Below are 12,142 nucleotides of genomic sequence, written 5' to 3'. Positions count from 1 at the left end.
GCCCCGCCTGAACTGAGGGTGCCCAGGACCTGTTGCGCCGGTGGCAGTCTGGCTGGGCACGACACTGGGCTGATGGCGTGGACATAAGCGCGGCCCCCCATGGAGTGTCTCACGCAGCGCGGCGCCACACACAGTGCCATAGTGGTACAGGAACCACCAGTACTGCTAGCTAGCAGAGTGGGGCCCGATTTGCCAGGCAGATGTCGGCAGGGCCGGCGGGGGACAGCCGCTGAGTGGCCTGCGTGCTGCGGATCCCGGAGGGCTCCTCTGCGGGCGGCGCGGCAATGCAGCACATCTGTCATGATGCCTACCCCCGGGGACCCAGACCAGGTCCAGCAACCCCGGAAGCAGGCATCAAGTTATTTTGAGCAAGCCCAAAACCCCCTGCTAGGGGCTGTTTGGGTGCAGTCCTGGCGCCTATGGCGCCAGGCTCATATGGAGAGTCAGTCCTGGCGCCATAGGCGCCAGGCTCATAGAGTAGAACCTACCTGATGCAGACCATGCTGCAAACTTACCTGATGCAGACCATGCTGCAAGAGCTCCAAGCCAAATGAGGCTTGCAAGGGACTATTTTACCTTGGGACTATTTTTTACTCGGGTGGGGCTGGGGAATACTTTGGTGGCTATTTAAACCACGCCCGAAGAGCAGCACATGCTTCGCGTTATTCTGCATCCAGCAGCGTAACGCTCAGGGTGTCTGCACGCCTGCATCCAGTCTTCTGCCACGCCCGCCTCGAGTCTGCAGCTCCTAGAAAAAGGGGAAACAGAAGGAGAAAAGGTTAGAACAAGAGCAATACCTTCGATCCTTACCTGAATTCCGGATCCACAGCGCCTTCGAGCTGGAAGAAGAAGTATTTCATGCACGCCGCCTCGCCTGCTGCAGCGCCGTGCTGAACTCACCGGCCTTCGCAGCATTCTCACGATCCACCGCTTCCTTCTGCACGTTCCCGCCGCACTCCGGCACCTAAGGGGAACACAAGAACAGCAAAGGTGAGCCAAGGGAATAAACAGAGGCAATAGTAACTACCCCCATAGACTTACCTGATTTACCGCCAGGGGTACTATTCCTCTTCACGGGTCAGCGCAGCCTCCATAGCATCCTCGCCGTACCCCGGCCCCTAAGGGGAACAAAAGGACAACAAGGTGAGACAAAGGGACAAACAAGGGGAATCCTTCTCACCACAATAGACTTACCTAATTTTACCGCCGCAGGCATTATTCCCCGAACTTCATATTTTCTCTCCGCACCTGAATAAGGGAGAAAGCAACAGGTTACATTCGGGCCTTATTTTATTGAACTGTGTTGGATAAGACAAATCCTTACCTGAACTTCGTCAGCTACCACGAGGAACTCTTCACTGGGGTCAAGCTGCAAACTGCAAGGAATCGGACAAGAGTGAAAGTCAGACATTGAACTACAATGTTCTGAAACTCACCAATTCCTTCTAACCAGTGAAGCAACTGGTTATCTACGCGCCCCTGCGCTCGATGCAGGATGGGGAGCTCATCCTTCCAAACCATCAGGTGAGACTTTAAGAAGGGACATTAGAGGCGATCAGTAGGGAGAACAGCAGGTGGAGGTGGGGGTTAACTCTCAACTCCACGGGTGGTTAATTCCCTTTCTCCATTTACAGAAGAATACTCCTACGGGCCAAGCAAACCAAGCTGGGTGGGCCAGTCCAGTCTGTCATCTCGGCACTACACGTCACATTGGTGGAGACCGCAGCTAGTTCGGATCGACGCACCTGTGGGAGCCAGGTGAGCGTAACAGCATCGGAGGGATAAGCAAGGCCGCCTCTGGAGACTGGAGTGGGCAGCCGGAGTGCAGCTAGACTTGGGCCTGGTCGAGCCCTTCTGGGGCAAGGGACGGACACCAGCGAATATACACACCTGGCCCTGTGCAAGAGCCCCCACACAGCGGGACGACCACAGATGCGGAGTGGCTGCAGCTGACAACAAAGGTGGGTGCAAAAGGTGACTGAGGAGCTAGGGCCCGGGAGGCACACAGGAGGAGTGGACACCTGGGCCGGTGTCAGCTAAGGGGAGAAAGGGCCCCATCACACCAACCAGGAGTGGAGAGTGGGCGCTGGGCTGCTAGGGCAGGAGCCCAGAGCGGGAAGACACTGCAGCCTGCGCTGAGAGGCTGAACGGCGCAGCCCGCCCTAGGCAAGCGCACCACTTAAGAGATACGCAGAGGGCAGCTGGACACGGCACTGGACCCTGTGAAGAGGAGGAAGACACGGCTGTGAGCCACACCGCCGGGCAACCTCGTTAGGTCCCGGCACGGAAGAGAGGTGGACCGGCGTACACACCTGGCCGCTGGAAGCGGGGAGGCCACAGTGTAAGCCTGGGACATATTGCGAAGCTGGACCTGGTCGGGGGAGGACACAGCCCATTCAAGGAGACCAAAGAGCAGTCTGCACACAACCCTGAGGGGCAGAGAAGTGCCCCACACGGCCGAAAACACAGCGGAGAACGGCGGACTAAGTCTGAGTGAGCGCAGGAACGGCCCACCTCAGGATCTCAGTGGGTTGTGGGTGTGCGCCCCCCAACACGGCAGAAAAGGGCCCCGAACACCAGGCATAGCCCGACACCACACGGACCCTCATGTGAGAGGTGGCCGAGCTGGCCCATCCCACGCTAGCATAGCACAATGTCGAATAAAGTTGTAAGACTGAAGAATAAACAGCCCACGCTGGAGGCCAAGACACCCCCGGGGACAGAGGGACCAGGAGCAAAGTCTAAGCTGCCGCTGCAACGGAAGATGCCCCGGGCACAATTCAGGAGGTGCTGGCAGTGATTGCGGACCTGAAAGTGGCCTGGGATACCAAATTGGTTCTGGCCATGAATGACCTGAAAGCGGGACTAGACCTTAAGGTGGGAGCGGTCCAGATAGAGGTGAACTTACTAAGACAGGATGTAAGAACACTTGCGGAGCGCACCGGGACCCTAGAAAAAGAGATGGCCCCGAATACAGCGGAATGCGCAGCCCACAGATCGGAACTTCATGCCCTTGTGCAGCGAGTGGGCAACCTGGAAAACAGAGCAGAAGAAGTGGAGGGACGCGCTAGACGCAATAACATCCGCATCGTTGGATTGCCAGAAGGAATGGATGGGCCCAACCCAACGGAATACGTGGAAACCGTGTTGCTACAGCAAATAACCGGAGGGGAACTGACCCAGGGGTTTGAGGTTGAAAGGGTGCACAGGGCTTTGATGAGGAGGCCGCCTCCGGGAGCCCCCCCAGGCCATTGATCGTAAAGATTCGGAACTACCGAGACCGGTAAAGAATACTCGAATTCTTTCGGAAAGGGGGAATGATCGAAAGGGGGCCCGCGAAAATAACTGCATACCCTGACTACATCTTGCAGGTGCAACATAGCAGAATGAACTTCGGGGCAGTCAAAAGAAGAGTGAGAGAGGCACAGCATAGATATATGCTGCTGTACCCAGCCAAACTGAAGGTGTTCCACAAGAACAAAACACTGTTTTTTGATACGCCAGAGGACGCCATGGGATGGCTGGACATGCAGAGCCACCCCCAAGATTTGGAGATCAAGATCGGAGTCGGAGAAGATAAGTAACAGGAGGTTGTGACACCCATGGTGAAATAGCGCGAGACATTGGGACTAGAATATAGCAGTAAATTAGGCTTGCAAGGACTGCGAGGTGGGGTACGTGCTTGTCTGCGGGATCCGTTTGACTTTAATTATTCTAACTAGTGGGAGCTCCTGGGAGTTAACCCTTGAATCCCCATAGCATTCGCTTAGTTAGGTCACTATTAGTTTGGTGACACTCCGGGGGGTCCTAGTCCTCGACACCACGAGACAGGACCAGACGTGGGTGAGCCTGAGATCCAGGGATGGAGCTGGGCACTTGTTGGGGATGGGAAGGGGAGTGTGCAGTGGGGAGGAAGGGAGTGAAAGGGAAGTTGGGGAAGTTGGGGGGGAACTGAGCCAGAATACGAGTCATGGGGGAGGCAATAGGAATTGGTGGAGGGCAGGGGAACATCGAGCCAATGGAATCGGGTAACCTTAGAATCATGACATGGAACGTTCGGGGCCTCAACAGTTACCTAAAACGGAATAAAATAATGATGTATCTAAAGAGGATGAGGTGAGGATTGACATGGCTCTGCTTCAGGAAACCCACCTCACCAAGGAGAAATTAGAGGTAGTAAGGAGAAAATGGAAGGGAAGCGTCACAGGAGCCACATACTCGGCATACGCAAGAGGGGTGGTCACTTGGGTGGCACCGCATGTACCATTTCAATTGCTCAGATCAACGACAGACCCGGAAGGTAGAATGGTGGTGGTGGAGGGACTCCTGGAAAACAAAGAAGTGACCATCATTAACTTATATGCCCCGAACCACGACATCGCATCCTATTTTAGATCATTGTACGGCAAAATTAGCCCACTATTGGGGGTGGCGTTGTTGTGGGGAGGAGATTTCAACTGCTCCCTGAACCCTAAAATAGATAGATCGGACAGCAAGATAGCCAGGCCCACGCCAACAGCTAGAGGGTTGGGGACATTGTTGACAGATTTCAAGCTAGAGGACGTGTGGAGACGATTGCACCCAACAGATAGGCAATACTCGCATTACACAGCTCCACATGACCTACATACCAGGTTAGATTACGTGTTCGCACCGGCTGAGAGAGCGGGAGAAATGGTGAGCGCAGAATATAAAGCTAGAGTGCTCTCGGATCACTCGCCCTTGGTTGTGGAGTGGCGATACCGCCCCCACAGGACGCGAATCCCGACATGGAGGGTCAGAGCCGAGGACCTACAGGACCCGGGATTCCGAGAGGACCTGGGGGAGGCCGTTGAGGAATACTTCGAAATAAATACAGGCAGTGTACGATCCATGGGAACAGTATGGGAAGCATTGAAGGTGGTGGTGCGTGGGGTGGCCATATCAAAATCAAAGGGGCTCAGGGGGGCATAGAGCAGGATTTGCAGGAAACTGAGAGAGAGAGCTAGAGGAGGGGAGGCCTTTCGGGAGACTGGTGCTAAGATAAGAGATTTACAAAGAACTAGCAGTGAGCTGTGGGACAGACTTTGTAAGGTAAACTACAAGAAATACATAGAGAGGAAACACGCAGGAGGAGACAGACAAGGTGTGTAGGCTACTGGCCTGGTTGTACAAGAATGAGACACACCGACAGGTGATCAGAGAAGTCGAAAAATGCAGAAGGTCAGATTCGTAACACCCAGGAAGGAGTAAATGAGGAATTCCTTAAATATTATAAATGCTTGTATGAGGACATAGGCGAAGAAATGGGTCAAGAAATACAGGACACGATAGAAGATTTGGAGCTTCCCACCTTAGATGACTCAGAGCGGGCAGAGCTGGAAGCCCCAATCACCCCAGACGAACTAGACGCAGTGATCACACATCTGACCACGTGTAAAGCGCCGGGGTCGGATGGGTTGCCCAGCGAATTCTATAAAGCATATAAGCAGGAGCTACTCCAGCCACTGCTGGCCATGTTTAATGAGGCCTACGAACAAGAGAAACTGCCAGAATCTCTCAGTGAAGCAGTGATCATCCCGCTCTTGAAACTGGCAAGCCGAATGCGGACTGTGGGTACTATAGACCCTTGTCGATGCTCAATCTAGATAGCAAAATACTCACGGCAGTGCTTGCCAATAGGCTCAAGCGAATAATTGGCAAGTCGATTCACCCGGACCAGAAAGGATACGTCCCCGGCAGAAATATTACGGACAAGCATAGGAGGCTTCACCACATTATCGATCATACTGAAAAAGACCCGGGCGAACTGGCCATACTGTCGTTGGACGCGGTCAAAGCCTTCGATTCAGTGAGATGGCCGTGGCTGATGGCGACTCTGAAGGGGTATGGGATAGGACCGGGGTATATTAGATGGCCCAAAATGTTATACAGCTCCCCGATTGCAAGGGTTAAAACAGGTACTGTAATTTCTGATAAGTGGAAACTCAGCAGAGGGACTAGGCAGGGATGACTCTGGTCGCCCATGCTGTACATTCTTGTGCTGAGCCAATGGCAGTCTGCCTAAGGCAGCAATAAGGGGAGGTAGGGATACAAACGACAGGAAATACGCAATTGATATCACTTTATGCAGATGACATGCTCCTCTACCTGCGCTACCCAGAGGAGAACGTGCAATATGTGCTGGAAGTGATGGACCGGTACGCAGCCCTCTCCGGCATTTCGGTAAACCCTGCGAAGTCCAGCATATTCCCCTTAGGGAGGTACAAAGGGGTTCCACAGGAAAAACTGCCTGTCTTACAGATACCCTGGCAAACCAAGACGTTTAGATATTTAGGCATAAATATATACCATAAGATAGAAGCAGAGCACAAGCATAACACACAGAAAGCTGTTGAAAGCGTAAAGAATAGCATGGCGTTCTGGTCCAAACTACCCCTGAGCATGATGGGAAGAGCAGCGCTGCTCAAAATGGTGGTCTTACCCAGACTGCTGCATTTTCTTGTGACTGTCCCATTTTTGCTCCCCACACACTTTTTTGCTAAACTTCATAGCCAGTGCAGGGGCTTCATTTGGCATAATTCCAGGAATAGGGTGGCCCTGTGGAAATTGCAGAACTCGTGTGACAGGGGAGGCATAAACCTACCGAATTTTGAATTGTATTAGCTGGCGGGACAGTTGTTATATGTTTCCAGATGGTTGGCCGCAGAGGATTCTGTGGAAGCTAGGCTCTTGCAGGGCGACTCGTCCCCATACTTTCTAAAAGAGACAGTGTGGTTGCATAAGACAAAAGTGGCGGAGAAGGGGCGATTGTTGAGGCTGGGCTGGGAGGTCTGGCGTAGAGCATGGAGAACTGTGGCAGACCTGGACCCGTTATCCTCGCAAGCCCCGCTTGTGGTGCTATGCGGTGAAGACTCCCAACTGATCAAAGGGGTGCGCAAATACTGGGAACCGGTGGGCCTGGCTACCCTTGGAGACATATGGCAGGAGGGGGAAGCAGTGGAATTCCAAAGGTTGCTGGAAGAGACTGGGGTGAATAGGGGCCAATATATTACTTACACCAGGATCATGAAAAGGGTGAGGGAAAGGTGGCCTGAAACAGTACTTGCAGAAGAACCCGATGCCACTATAGAAATGATGTACGATGTCTCATAGGGTGGGCACGAAATATCATGGATATGTGAACTCCTGAGTACAAAGGCAGGGAAGGAGTTGTCCCAATTGAGGCTTGACTGGGAGAGGGACGTGGGGGAACCCATGACAGAGGGGCAATGGGATAGAGCCTGAAGATACCACAAGAAAGTGTCCCGGAATGCGAGACTCCAGAAGATCCAGTTATACATCACCCACAGAGCGTACTTGACCCCTGGCAGAATAGCTAGGTTTGGTGGCTCAGCTATACAGAAATGTCCCAGGTGCGGGGAGGAGGAGGCGGGACTGTTGCGCATGTTCTGGGATTGCCCAGAGGCGAAGAGATTCTGGGTAGAACTGAAGATGAAAATGGCCAGCCGGGGGGTGGTGCTGGATGTGGAGTCGGCTTGGGCATGCATGCTGGGGAGCTTCCCTAGGCCACGTACCCTAAAACATATCAGCAAAATGAAAGACCTGGCTTATATTTTGGCCAACCGCAGAATAGCAATGTGTTGGAAAGCGGACCACAGGCCTAGGGTAGAGATGTGGTGGGCAGACCTCCTTAAATGGGCAGAGGCAGAAACAGCGGTCTGGTATGAAGCAGTCACTAGAGGTGGGGAAGAGGAGGTAGGTCCCCTGATAGCCTGGAGGCAACTGGTAACCTCAATGGTGAACCCCCACCTGGGTAACCATGATATGGAAGACCAGGAAGAGATAATGATAACTGAGACACCTGCAGATGCTCAGGCAGATAGTATGGAAACGAGGGCTCAAAGTGATGGGGCGTGAGGGGGGAGGACGGAAGAGAGCAGTGAATAATGTAATTCTTTCAATTTGATAATTGTACGTCCGAAATAGTTGTAATGTTGGTGTGTTGTTATGGGAAGAGGGACGCCAGGCGCGTCCGTGACGGCCATTTCCGGCCCAGGGACGACACCTAGGATGTCGCCATGGCAACATATAAAAACAAAGTGATCGAGCGTGTTCGCGTATGGAGGCTCAGCGTTGAGGGGCTGAGAAAGCAAGCACAACAGGTAAGTGGCGAATGGTGGTGCGGTAAGCTAGAATTAATGGAAATTAGATCAGTACATTGAACGTTATGTACAATTGTTACAGGCAGTCCTCCAAACTCCATAAATCAGAAAAGAAGGCGCATATGCACACAGAATAATTACGCTAAGGTAATTTCAAACGCATTAAGTGGTGAAGTACGGGGTGACTTTGTTTCTAAAACTCACTGGATGATAGAACTCATCAAAATTTTAATTTTTCTGTTGTTTTCTCTATGACCTGGAATAACAATCGCACACAAATTGGAAATACAATGCTGGTATGTACATTTTAAATTGACATGCTTGGTGATACATTTTGACAAACTGAAATATAGTAATGTTGTTATTTGTGAACGTATAGCCCTGAAGATGGTGCTAGACACAGAAATGCATTGGCAATAGCAGGTTCACATGAGACCATGAGTCTTTTTTTCACCTTAAACAAATTGTGTGAATAAAACACGCTTTTTACATAAACTCAGAGGATTACGATATTTATTCTCAATACTAATATTTTTTGAAAAAACAGGAACGAATTGATGAACCAACTCTATTGTTGAATAAGTACTACAGAGATTTTTTGGAAATAAAGGAAAGAATTTAGCTCTAATAAAGAGCAAGGTGTGAGCACCAGGACTTATTGGGTGGTATCCACCCGGGTTTTCGTTTTTTGCAGTACCTATTTTGATGCCATGGCAGCTGGGGTCTATGCCTGCCACTTTTAAACTCCATGATAAGGGGAGAGTAATCTGAGGTCCCTCTGGCCAGGAATTTTATTGATGCTAGCCTGTGTGCATCACTGTGGGGAATGAAAAATAATCAATACGAGACATGGAGACATGGATCTGTGGATCCTGCAGAGGAATCAGAAACCTTGATCTAAGGTGTGTTCAATCCTCCACACATCTAAGAATCCAAGAGCAATTAAAAAGGAATGTAACTTTGTGGGTGTGTTAGGGTTCTGGTTCCTGAGATGGGTCCGGTCAGTTACCGGGTCCATTACATCATTGAAATCCCTACCTAGGACCTAAGTATCAGCTTGGTTATTCGTGACCACTGTCTGAACTGTGTCCAATAAAGTCGAAAGTCACAGGTTGGGGTGCATAGATGACATTAGTACCCCAAATGGTGCCTCACATTACTCCCCATAATATAACAAAACAGCCTAGCAGTATTTGAAGAAGCAGGGGAATCCGTTTGTGAAGTAGGTTTAGGGCACCACAGGCCCCTTCAGAAAAACCTGCGTGTGCTGCTGTGCTATGATTCGATCTTTTGAAGAAATGACACACCAACCCAGCCAAGTGCATTTCCGTGAGGAGGGCTATATCCGGGGAATCGCCTCATGCAACTTTACTCAGATAACGTGGTGGCGCAACTCTTGCTTAGATCCCACAGACTCAAATACTTCAAGTGCAGACTGTATCTCCCATATCAAAACAGCACACTCTGGCTCCGATAACACAGCTTCCTACTCAAATGCTGATTCCAAAGAAAGAGATGCCAGTGCAGATACCACAGCACTATGCTCTAGGTCAGATACTAAGGACATTGCAGCGCAAAAACAACAGCCAAGAGGACAGCACAGATACTACAACAGCACACTCCAGCAAAGATCCCATGGCAAGACAGGACAGCAAAGATACTACAGCAGCACACTCCAGCAAGGATACCATGGCAAGCCAGGACAGCACAGATACTGCAGCAGCACACTCCAGCAAAGATACCATGGCAAGACAGGACAGCACAGATACTGCAGCAGCACACTCCAGCAAAGATACCATGGCAGGACAGGACAGCACAGATACTACAGCAGCACACTCTTGCAAAGATACCATGGCAAGAAAGGACAGCACAGATACTGCAGCAGCACACCCCAGCAAAGATACCATGGCAAGACAGGAAGCAAAGATTCTGCAGCAGCACTCTCCAGCAAAGATACCATGGCAAGACAGGACAGCACAGATAACACAGCAGCACTCTCTAGCAAAGACACCACAGCATGAAATGACAGCACAAATAATATAGCAGCACACTCCACCTAAGGTACCACAGCAAGACAACACAGCGCAAAAATACAGCAGCACACTCCAGCAAAGCCCCCACAGCAAGACAGGACAGAAGAAATACAACAGCAGCACACTTCAAAAAATCCACCACAGCAAGACAGGACAGCAGAGATACTACAGCAGCACGCTCGAGCAGAGGTACCACTGTAAGACAAGACAGCACACTAATACATCAGCACACTCCAGTAAAGACACCACAGCAAGACAAGACAGAACAGATACTAGAGCAGCACACCAAAGCAATGACACAACGACAAGACAGGACAGCACAGATACCACTGCAGCACACTCCTGCAAATCCACCACGGCAAGACAGGACAGCACAGATACTACAGCAGCACACTCCAGCAGAGGTACAACAGTAGGAGAAGACGGCACAATAATAGAGCAGCGCACTCCAGCAAAGATACCATGGCAAGACAGAACAATGCAGATACTACAACAGCACACTCCAGCAAAGATGCCATAGCAAGACAGGATAGCACATATACAACACCAGCACACTCCAGCAAATACACCACAGCAAGACATGACAACACAAATAATACAGCAACACACTCCAACAAAGGTACCACAGCAAGACAAGGCAGCACAATAATACAGCACCGCACTCCCAGCAAAGGCACCACGGAAAGACAGGACACCACAGATTCTACAGCAGCACACTCCAGCAAAGACACCACAGCAAAACATGACAGCACATATACTGCAGCAGCACACACTTTCTTAGATCCCTCATACAGGTACGCTAACTCAAATACTTCAAGTGCAGACTGCATCTCCCATAACAAAACAGCACATTCCAGAAAATACACCACAGCGAGGCAAGCCAGCAGATATACAACAGCAAAACAGTGCAGCAAAGGCACCACGGCAAGAAAGAACAGCACAGCACAGATACCACAGCAGCACACTCCAGCAAAGGCACCACGGCAACAAAGATACTACAGCAACACACACTTGCTTAGATCCCTCAGACAGGTAGGCTAATTCAAATACTTCAAGTGCAGACTGCATCTCCCATAACAAAACATCACACTCTGGCTCTGATAACACATCCTCATACTCAAATGCTGATTCCAAAGAAAGAGATGCCAGTGCAGATACCACAGCACTATGCTCTAGGTCAGATACTAAGGACATTGCAGCGCAAAAACAACAGCCAAGAGGACAGCACAGATACTACAACAGCACACTCCAGCAAAGATCCCATGGCAAGACAGGACAGCAAAGATACTACAGCAGAACACTCCAGCAAGGATACCGTGGCAAGCCAGGACAGCACAGATACTGCAGCAGCACACTCCAGCAAAGATACCATGGCAAGACAGGACAGCACAGATACTGCAGCAGCACACTCCAGCAAAGATACCATGGCAAGACAGGACAGCACAGATACTACAGCAGCACACTCTTGCAAAGATACCATGGCAAGAAAGGACAGCACAGATACTGCAGCAGCACACCCCAGCAAAGATACCATGGCAAGACAGGAAGCAAAGATTCTGCAGCAGGACTCTCCAGCAAAGATACCATGGCAAGACAGGACAGCACAGATAACACAGCAGCACTCTCTAGCAAAGACACCACAGCATGAAATGACAGCACAAATAATATAGCAGCACACTCCACCTAAGGTACCACAGCAAGACAACACAGCGCAAAAATACAGCAGCACACTCCAGCAAAGCCACCACAGCAGAACAGGACAGAAGAAATACAACAGCAGCACACTTCAAAAAATCCACCACAGCAAGACAGGACAGCAGAGATACTACAGCAGCACGCTCGAGCAGAGGTACCACTGTAAGACAAGACAGCACACTAATACATCAGCACACTCCAGTAAAGACACCACAGCAAGACAAGACAGAACAGATACTAGAGCAGCACACCAAAGCAATGACACAACGA

Source organism: Ambystoma mexicanum, chromosome 7q (assembly GCF_040938575.1).
Source record: "Ambystoma mexicanum isolate Mex_15411 chromosome 7q, UKY_AmexF1_1, whole genome shotgun sequence".
Taxonomy (NCBI): Eukaryota; Metazoa; Chordata; class Amphibia; order Caudata; family Ambystomatidae; genus Ambystoma; species Ambystoma mexicanum.
This window is presented reverse-complemented; position numbering follows the sequence as displayed.